The sequence below is a fragment of the Cnephaeus nilssonii genome (genome assembly GCF_951640355.1).
Source record: "Cnephaeus nilssonii genome assembly, chromosome: 13".
NCBI lineage: Eukaryota > Metazoa > Chordata > Mammalia > Chiroptera > Vespertilionidae > Cnephaeus > Cnephaeus nilssonii.
Window position 1 is genome coordinate 5270743 of NC_137084.1, and position 10638 is coordinate 5281380.

Genomic DNA, 10638 nt, shown 5'->3' on the forward strand with positions numbered 1-10638 from the left:
CGGCCATGATAAACAAGCCCTGTCACGTGAGCCGTGTGGCTCCTGGGGAGCCCGGCTCCTGGCAGTTATTCATGCTGCTGCTGAAGAAGCCTTGGCAGGGTAACATCTTGGTCCCCACTTGGCAAGGTCCAGAGAGGTCCCATCTCCTTGACCAGCTCAGGAGGACCCAGAGGACCAGTGGGATGGGGGCAGACGGCAGAGGGGAAGGAGAGAGCTGCATCCTGGGGGGAGGCGTGTGCAGGGCCTCCCGGGAAGAAAGCTGGAGCCGCCTGGAATGAATGAGATTGAGAGCCGTTGCCTGGATACAAGTCGTGTGACTTGGAAACGATCCGGGAAGGTCAGAGTAGGCATTTAAAACGTAAATAAAAAGCAAGCAAGAAAGCAGGGTGTGAAGCAGAGGACAGCCAGGTCTGGCGGAGGTGCGCCTCTGCCACCAGATGCTTCCCTTGTCAGGAAGTCGTGCCCGGCAGCTGCCAGGCCCCTCTTCAGCTGAGTCCCTGGTGTCCTAGCGTCATCCCTCTTGCTCGTGGGGGCTCTTGCTCCCACCTGCGCCGGGCACAGGGCCTCTGGCTGAGGTTGGGAGGGTGGAGGAAGCGAGGAGCCTGGGCTGGGCCTGGACTCCTGGGGCCCACCTGCTTCAGGTTCTTGGTAGAATCTCCCTGGTCCTGGTTGTGCCTGTGTCCTTGAGACACAAGCCCAGAGGTGAAGCTCTCACCAAGTTTCTCCTTCCGTGCCTCTAAGCTCCAGCCCTGCGCAGCCCTGCCCTCTGCCTCTTCCTCACTCTGGTGGCGGGGCGGGGGGCTGAGGGCAGGGAGAGCTGACAGCTGCATAGAAACCTAAGTGGGTGCCCAGAACAAAGCTGGGGAATTGGGGGGGGGGGGCCTCCGGGGGTGAGGGCAGGGGCAGGGCCATGACCGCCCCTCAGGCCCTCCATTCTGCTCTGCCTTCTGCAGCCTCTTCGGACTTGGCGTTTCCTTTCCCTGACCTCGGGTCACCCGTCCGGCTCAGCTGGGCCCTGTCGCTTCCCCTGGTGCTGGGAGTAGCCATGTTCGCTGGTTTTTCACTTCTCTGTTTGGGACACATTTCCTTTCCTCTGACCCTGGGGCTCCTGGCTGAGCCACCTGAGAGCCACTCCTGGGTGGACAGTCCTGGATGGTCGCCCTCCAGACTGCAAGCGCTCTGACTGCGAAAGCCCTCCACTGATGAAGGTAGTTAGAGCTTTTCAATTTTTAATTGATTTTTAGAGAGAGAGGGAGAGAGATAGAAACTTGATGAGAGAGAAACATCATCGCTCGGCTGCCTCCTGCACGCCCCCTCCTGGAGATGAGCCAGCAACCTGGGCATGTGCCCCGACCTGGAATTGATCCGGTGACCTTTGGTTCCTGGATCAATACTCAACCACTGAGCCACACCAGCTGGGCAGATTACTTTTTAACACTTTAAGAATTGTTACTGATATATAAAAAGAACACAAACTTCACCGTTTTAATGTGTACAGTTCAAAGGTTTTTAGTATATTCTCAACAGAGTGCAAACATCACCACTATCTAATTGCAGAATATTTTTATCACCCCAAAAAGAAACCCCATGCCCATTAGCAGTCACTTGCCATCTCCCCAGTCCCAGCCCTTGGCAACCACGATTCCACGTTCTGTCTCTATGGCCTTGCCTATTCGGGGCATATCACGTACATGGAATGACACCACACGTGGTCTTCTGTCGCTGAGTGGCCACACCTACCTCTGCTCCCTCTGGGACTGTCCTGGACATAACAGGGCCCCAGGTGCCTAGGGGCCAGTCTGTCCTTGTACACAACTGGGCCCACGGCCAGCTCCAGATTTTTCTACCCAGACCCTCCCTTCTCCTCCGGCTCCTCCCTGCCCAGAGCCTGCCTGACAGCTGAGAACCCTGCAGCTGCCCCGGCCCAGGGGCCTCTCCGAGGTCTCAGGGACAGCTGCTGCCCCGTGACCCTGCTGACCTCTGATCCCTGCACGCTGCTCCCTGAGAGCCCAGGCGTCAGCCCCCAGCCTTCAGGTCCCAGCCAAGCCTGTCTCTGCCTGCTCCCAGGTCTTACAGGGCCCCGTCAGCAGGCCCCACCCCAGAGGAGTGGGAAAGGGGAGAAGCAGGGTGGCCAAGGTGGGCTCCAGGCCCCGCACCCCGCAGAGGCTGTGGGGTCCCACGACAAAGCAGGCGGCAGCAGGCACGCACTGGGCCAGGGACTAGAAGGCAGGTCTGTTCCTGATCCCGACAGCCTTCTCCTGAAGCCCTCTCCCCCCATGAGGGTGCAAGTCCCCTTCAAACACCCTGCCCCTTAGAATATTTCTAGTAACACTGGCTACCTCTGGGGGCGGAGGGGGATGGTGTCAAAAGGCTAGGGGTCAGGAGTTTAGAAAATTCTTTGTCATGTCCATTCTCGTGTCCTGCTTGAAATCTTTTGCCATAAGCATGGATGACTTTAAAAGAAAGAAAAAACTATGTATATATACAACTCCCGCCCTCCAGTTCTCCACATCCTGTCACGTTTGTAACGCGCTGCCTGGGAGTCCGGCTCACAAGACCTGTTGTTTGTGCCTCACAGCGAGGTCACCGGTCACTGGTTCCAGGCTCTTCTACTTCCTGAACCTTTGTCTCCCAGAACCCCTTCTTGCTGTCCCCAGCATCCTGCCATTCATTCATTCATTCATGGGGAAACTGGTGGTTACGGTCCAGTGGCGGGTGGACCTGTATCAAGTGACAATGGCAGAGAGAAGACGGTGGTCCAGAGTTTCTCCAAGGGTATACGGCAGGGGACTTGGGGTCTGGAAGGCTTCCTGGAGTGGGAGGACGCACAGCCGAGAGCTGCAGGATGTGCAGGTGGTGGCCAGGTGAGCTGAAGGGAAGAGTGCGTGCAAGGGGACTGCCAAGGGGGCTGGCGGGCTGGTGGGCCGGAAGGCCGCTGTCTGGAGCAGAGGGAGTGGAGAGGTGGCTTGAGGCCTGAGGCCGCAGAGGCCAGCAGGACCCCGTCCAGGGTGTGTGGCACCGAAGCAGGGGCGTGGCCGGCAGTGGGTGTTATGCATCCATCACAATTGGGGAACGGGCAGGAGGCACATTATCTTCACCCCCAGAATCCTCTATCTCCCTTGGTGCCTCATCGTCCTCCTTTCCTCCCTGCCCACCCTCATCACCCAAGTCATCACCCTGGACTGGGTCTGACCCTCCTTCTCCCTCCATGGTTCTGGTCTGTCAACAAATTCTAATATTTTGATCTTATTATCTCCAACCCTGGCTTTACACCACAATCCAGAGGCAAGTCCTGTCTCTCTACTGAACCAACTGTCCCCAAAGTGTCCCCTGCCTCCAACTGGGCCTCCCGCCAGGCCGCCCTCTCCAAAGCGACCAACATGGAAAGGAAATTCAAATGGCCCTGAAGCCCTGCCAAGATGGCCAAGAAGCCTCTGACAAGCTGAAAGTTCGCCGAGGTTCCCCGGCTCTGTTGAGTGTTTACCTTTCAGACTGACAGGAATCAAAAAGGCAGAGAGCCAGGGGCTGCGGAGACTGAGGGGAAACGGCCCTGTGGTGCCTGCTGGGGGCCTGGTACTTGGCACATCCCACAAGAAGGACAGACAGACAGCTGACCGGATGACAACTGAATGTGCCCTTTGACCCCCAAGCCTCTCCGAACTTACTCCACAGCTATGCTCACACGTGTGTGAAACAGCATTTGTGCAAGAAGACTCACTGTGGCCAGCTTGTCATCGGAAAAGGCTGGGAACAACCTAAATGTCCACCAGCTGAGAACTGCTTATGTAAATTGCAGTGCACTGGAATACTATGCAGCCAGCAAAAAGTGAAACCCAGGCCGGCCAGGGTGGCTCAGTGGTTGAGCATCGACCTATGAACCAGGAGGTCCCGGTTCGATTCCTGGTCAGTGCACATGCCTGGGTAGTGGGCTCCATCCCCAGTGTGGGGAGTGAAGGAGACAGCCGATCAATGATTTCCTCTCATCATTGATGTTTCTATCTCTCCCTTCCTCTCTGAAATCAATAAAAATATATTTATTTTAAAAAGTTAAACCCAGGACATACTCTGTATACTGACAGGGAGTGGCCATAAATAAAAATTAACTGAAAAAAGCAAGGTGCAGGACTTGTGAATAGCAGAGGCTCAATGAAACGTGGTTTCCACGTCCCTAGGAGTGAGTCCCACTGCCCCCGACAATGGAGCCTGCTTCCCGCCATCCTACCAGGGCCTGCAGGACTTGGGGGCTCTACTTGTCTAAACATTGCCATGTGTGTAAAACATCTGGGAGGGGCTTTGCCTACACATGCAGACTATCTCTAGAAGTGTTTACAAGAAACTGATAATGCTGCTTGTCTATGGGCAGAGAACGGGTGCGTGGGGACAGAGGTAAGAGAAAGACTTTTTGCCTCTTACGGCTTCTGAATTTTGAACCATGTGAAATCATTGTCATGTCAAAAAAAAATTTAAATGGAAAACATGCAATTGTTATGTTTCACCTCCACACAGATCCTTAATTCCCTTCCCATGGCATTCAGTGATTTTCATGAGCTATTGCTTGCCTTTAAATTATTCTTTAATGCCCTGACTGGTTTGGCTCGGTGGATAGAGCATCGGCCTGTGGACTGAAAGGTCCCAGGTTCGATTCTGGTCGGGGCATGTACCTGGGTTGCGGGCACATCCCCAGTAGGAGGTGTGCAAGAGGCAGCTGATCGATGTTTCTAACTCTCTCTCCCTCTCCCTTCCTCTCTGTAAAAAATCAATAAAATATATTTTAAAATAAATAAATAAAAATAAATTATTCTTTAAGGGGCAAGATTCTCAGTGGCAAGTGACAGAAGCCCAATTCCAACTGGATTAGAAAACAATTATAATTTGTTGGTCCATATAGCAGATTCTGCTTCAGGTATGGCTGGATCTAGGATCACAGGCAATGTTATTGAGATCCATTCTCTTGGCTCTGCTTTTCTCTGTTCAGGCTTTTTATTCTCAGACACAATCTTTCCTTGTGGTGGCAGATCTAGTTACTGGCAGTCCTGGGTTTGCATCTTGACATTTGTAACCCTAAGAGTCCCAGCAATTCCCAGGCTGAAACTCATTGGTGTCATATGCCCATCCCTGAACCAACCCTATGACTCAGGTTGGCTAGGCCTGGGTCTCAGGCCCACTTTGAGAGCCTGGGGGTGGGCTCAGTCAGACTGGAGATTCTGGAAAATTGAGGGGCGTCACCACAATAAGAGGAATGGAGGCTGGGCAAGGAAAACAGCGCTCACTAACCGCCCTCCTGGACTTCCCCCTCCTAGGCCATGGTCTACTGGACATCTCTTGTTTCCTGATCACGCCAGGCATCTACTTGTACTCCTCTTGGCCTCTGCCTCTGCCTCTGCCTGCTCCCCCTGGAATAGCCTTCCCTTTATCTGCCTGGCAAACTCCTACTCACCCACTAATACCCTACTCAAATATCACCTCCTCCTGAAGGCTTCCTAACTCTCCCACCTGCTTCCAACGCTAGCAGAACAAATCCTTCTCACTGCTGTTCTTTTTGGTTTTCATTCAATCCACAGTCACTGACAACCTCATCCATGCCGGCCCGGGGTAGCCAGAGGGAGTCAGGGCCAGCCTGTACCCGCATGGCCCCCATTAGTGTACAGAATATGCTGCTGAGAGCTGGTTGCTTCACTCGGAGCTACCTGCTCCCTGAGAGCTGGGGCCCAGCCTTGGCCCCCTGTGTCTTCTCTAGTCCAGCACAGCCCTAGGCACAAGGTGGACGCAAATAAGAGTTTTCACGATGAATAACGACCAGGTGCACTGAAGGGGTGGGAGTGCTGAGGAGGACCCCTGTGGACTCTGCTCCCCAGGCCCAGCGACAGCAGTGCGGCTGGGGTGTCCCAGGGCCTCTGGGAGGAAGTGTCTGGGCTGGTCCCTGCTAGCACAGAGCTGTCACCACTCTGGAAAACCCCATGGCCTTAGCCTGGGGCCAAAATCCAGACCCAAAGGAAAGTCCCCCAGCAATGCCGCCCAGCTCCCAAGGAGGGGTGCAAGGCAGGGCAAAGGTAGCTCCAAGGGGACACTCATCGCAAAGCCGGGCCTCTGATGGATCAGAGCTCTTTGGGGAGGGGGGCGGGGAGCAAGGAGGGCAGGGCTGGAGTTGGCAGGAGCGCAGCGGAGGAAGGAAACAAGAAACAATCAAGGAAAAATTTAACCCAGGCCTGGGGTTGGCTCAGGTCACGGAGCCTTGCAGGCTGAGCTCAGGCTGGGATGGAGGAGGCTTCTTGGGGGTATGGGGGGAGGGGAGCAGTGTGGGGAGGAGGGAGCTGAAGGCGCTCTACAGACCTCATCTCTCACTGACCTCCTAGATGCCCCCAAGATTATCACCACCCTTCCCTGTGACCCTCCGCTCCCACGCCTGCCCCAGACTCCTGGTCCCCATTGTCCCACCTGCTTCCCAGGGCCCTAGGTTCCCAGGTAAGTGGGACCACAGAGAGCTGGCTCCAGCCTGGGGCTCCTTCCCTGCCAGCCCCTTCACCACCCCCAGCCAACCTTGGAGAAGGGGCTTTTCACTGTTTCCCCCTGGACCCACTGGGGGGTTGGGCTGCTGACGCAAATGATTTCCAGGAAGAAGAGTCTGGGAGGGGAAGGAAGGGCTGAGTCAGTCCCCGGGTGGTGATTACAGGGTCCTGTGTGGGGGGATTGGCCGTGGGGTTGCGGGGAGCAGAATGGACTGGGCCCATCCCAGGGCCAGGGCGGGGCTCACCCTGAGGAGCAGGAAGTTGAATACCCCGTTCAGGGCATTTCGCCATGGCAGCCTTCCTTGCCTCTAAACTCTCCCAAACATCCTGCAGGGTCCTGCCCCTCAGCCACCAGGGTGTCCAGGAACCCTTCCAGCAAGAACAGTGCAGGCCCTGGCTCAGGCATCAGACCCTGAGCATGGGGTGCAGGCTGGGGTGGGGGGCAGCGGGTGGGGCAATCGGCCTGTGTCTGTTGGGTCAGAACAGCAGGACACCCAGCCATCCCCTGGCCCCGGATCCCAGCCTCCCTGCCCACACTCGGGCCCTGCACACAGCCTGAGAGGTTACGTAAAAACACCAATTTTAGTAAATGAGATTCTGGTTTATAAATGCTCCTTAATTGCAGGGCTTCCTTGGCAGCTGGGCGTGTGCACAAAGGTCTGTCCATTCAGCAGATCCAGGAGGACTGGCAGCAGGCTCCCGGGCTCCCCTGGCCCCAGCCGAGGGATAGAACTTCACCTGTGAACAGGGAGAGCGAACCCTGGCCTGGCAGCCAGGCTGGACTGCTCACCAGTCCCTGAGCAAGGGGAGCAAGGGCTTGGGCCAGGCTGGTGTGGCCAAATAGGCTGCTCTCCACCCATCCCCCACTGCCCCCCCCATCCGACCCCCTGAACCTCTGGAGTTGGTTTCCGGCTTTCTGTGGCCTTGAGTGAGTGTCTTTGCTGCTCTAAGCTTCCATCCCTGCACCTTTGTTTTGTCATTAACTCTGAATGGAGCTTCTGACTCTTCCTGACCCCCTTCCCCCCAATGGCGGACTCTCAGCGAATGAGCAGGGGCTGGGGGCTGCACCTCAGGCACATTCCTGCAGGTTCAGGGGCTTCATGGTTAGAGTCATTCTCATTCCGGGGCAGGTGGCAAGGCCAGCCCGCTTCCCCCGAAGCTCCTGTTACATGGCGTCCACGAAACTCTCCTGCCAAGGCCATGTGTTTCCATCAGCAAAACACACACAATCCTTATCTTGTTCGGGGCTCACTTAACTCCATTTTACAGGCAAAGAGGTTCAGAAAGGGACTGTCTTTTTAAAAAATATTTTTTATTGATTTCAGAGAGGAAGGGAGAGAGAGAGAAATATCAATGATGAGAGAGAATCATTGATTGGCTGCCTCCTGCACGCCCCACACTGGGGATCGAGCCCACAACCAGGGCATGTGCCCTTGACCGGAATCAAACCTGGGACCCTTCAGTCCGCAGGCCAACAGTCTATCCATTGAGCCAAACCAGCGAGGGTGGGACTGTCTTTTTAAAAAATATGTTTTGCCGAAACCGGTTTGGCTCAGTGGATAGAGCATCGGCCTGCGGACTGAAAGGTCCCAGGTTCGATTCCGGTCAAGGGCATGTACCTTGGTTGCGGGCACAACCCCAGTAGAGGGTGTGCAAGAGGCAGCTGATTGATGTTTCTCTCTCATTGATGTTTCTAACTCTCTATCCCTCTCTCTTCCTCTCTGTAAAAAATCAATAAAATATATTTAAAAAAATAAAATAAAAAAAATAAAAAATAAAAAATATGTTTTTATTAATTTGAGAGAGAGAGAGAGGAAGGGGAGGTATAGAGAGATAGAAACATCAATGAGAGAGAGACATCGATCAGCTGCCTTCTGCACACACCTTACTAGGGATCAAGCCTGCAACGCGGGCATGTGCCCTGACTAGGAATCGAACCCAGGACTTCTTGGTTCATGGGCCGCTCAAGCACAGAGCCACACCGGCTGGGGAGGGACTGTCTTATCTGCAGCCACAGAACAAGTCAGCAGCAGGGCCAGGGCTCCCTGCCCACCCTGGGCCCAGGGCTCAGGGGCAGAGCTCAGGGCTGGGCAGAGCGGCCCCACCCCAGGACTGTGCTGTGGGAGGGAGGGGCAGGCAGGGGTGACAACGGCGAGGTGAGCATCCTGAGGGGGGAGGAAGGCCGAGTCTGCATGTCTTGACACTTTCAGGCCAAGCAGGTTACGGTCAGTGCCCCTGGCTTTGGTTTCCATGTCTGTAGAGGGGGATGGTGATGCTGGCTCTGCCCACCTGGCTGGGCCCTCAGGGACAGGAAGCTCTAGGTAAGGGCACAGGCAGGCCTGGGTGGGTGGCTGCCTGCTGAGCCTGGTTTGCAAGAGTGGGAAGAGGTAAAACTCTTACCCACCTGCATCACAGTGTGGCCCAGGGTCACCATGTCCCCTCTCTCCATTGCCCAGGCCAGTTTTCCTCTGAACCACCAGGCCAATTCTGGCAGAATCTACCTAATTAACGCTTCCTGGAGAATTGAGGGGGGAGCCGGGAAGGCTCAAGGTTAAACCCTGAAACTTCCCTTTATTAGTTTTCTATTGTTGCTGTAACCAACTTGGAGGCTTAAAGGGACACAGATTTGTTAAGGTGCAGCTCTGCAGCTAGAAGTCCAATATGGGTCCCACGGGGCTAAGATCGGGGTGTCAGCAGGTCCATGGGCCTCTGGAGGCCCCGGGGGAGTGTTCACTCGCCTTTTCCAGCTTTTTGCAAACATGTCAAACTCGCGGCCGGCGGGCCGAGGCATGTGGCCCACCAGCTGCGAGTTTGACATGCTTGTGACTAGAGGCTGCCAACATTCTTTTGTTTGTAGCCCCCTCCCCCATCCACCTTCAAAGGCAGCAGCAGAGCATTTCGCTGGCCAATCATCCATCGCCATAGGCCTTCCTTGGACCCTCCTTTTCTCTCTCCCTCTTCTCCTTTAAGAACTCAGATGTTACACAGAGCTCACCTAGATAACTCAGGATAATCTGCCTATTTTTGAAAAAAGTATTTTTATTGATTTTGAGAGAGAGGCAGGAAGGGAGAAGGAGAAAGAAAGAGAAACATCTATGGGAAAACAGCTGCCGGCTGCACGCCCCTGCACTGGGGATGGAGCCCACAACCCCGGACATGTGCCCTGACCAAGGATCAAACCAGCAACTTGGTACTTGGAACCACACTAATCTGCCTATTTTAGTCAGTTGGTTAGCAACTATAATTTCATCGGCAACCTTAATTATTATTTGCCCTGTAATAGAACATATTCACAGGTCCCGGAGACTAGGACATGGACCCTCCCACATTTACGGTATGGAAACTTTCACCATCGTGGTCACACTGTACTGTCACAACTGTCACCCTCCAGAAAGCAAGGTCCCCGCACCCCATTACTGTCCAGTCTTCCTTTGCCTCACTCTTCTTAGCACTTGCCCAACTGGAAGGGATCATGGTGTACCTGGGGACATGGATTTCCTCCATCTCACTTCATTGGACTGGAGGTCCCCATGCAGAGGGCGCTAAATTCCCAGCAACAAAAACAGCACATGGAACTTGGTAGAAGCTCAACAAGTATTTGTTTTGTGTGTGTGTGTGTGTGTGTGTGTTTTATTTCAGAAAGGAAGGAGAGGAAGAGAGAGATAGAAACATCAATGATGATAGAGAATAATTGATTGGCTGCCTCCTGCACGCCAGCCCCGCCACTGGGAACAGGGCCATGACCTCCTGGTTCATAGGTGGGCGCTCAATCACGGAGCATCTCCGCAGGCAACAAGTATTTGTTGACTAAATGGAGCAAGGGTACAGTTCCTTTCCATCTAGTTCCAGCACCCTGTGCAGGCCTGCCCTTCAGTAAATGTTCCTGGTACTGTATGAATGAAAGAGTGAGCGAATGAATGAAGAACCAGCTGTACCAAGTCTAAGTATGGATCCCATCCCTGCCTCCCTCCGAAGAAGCCACCCAGCCTGACCGCAAATATGGGCCCAGGCCACTCCACCTGCCCACCGCAATGCCCTCTTTTTATAGGGGGCAGTAAGCTCCTGAAAGCTCTCGAACGTTTGTAATATTATAATGCAGGCACCTGCAAGGCCTCATTCGTTTCCATAGTAG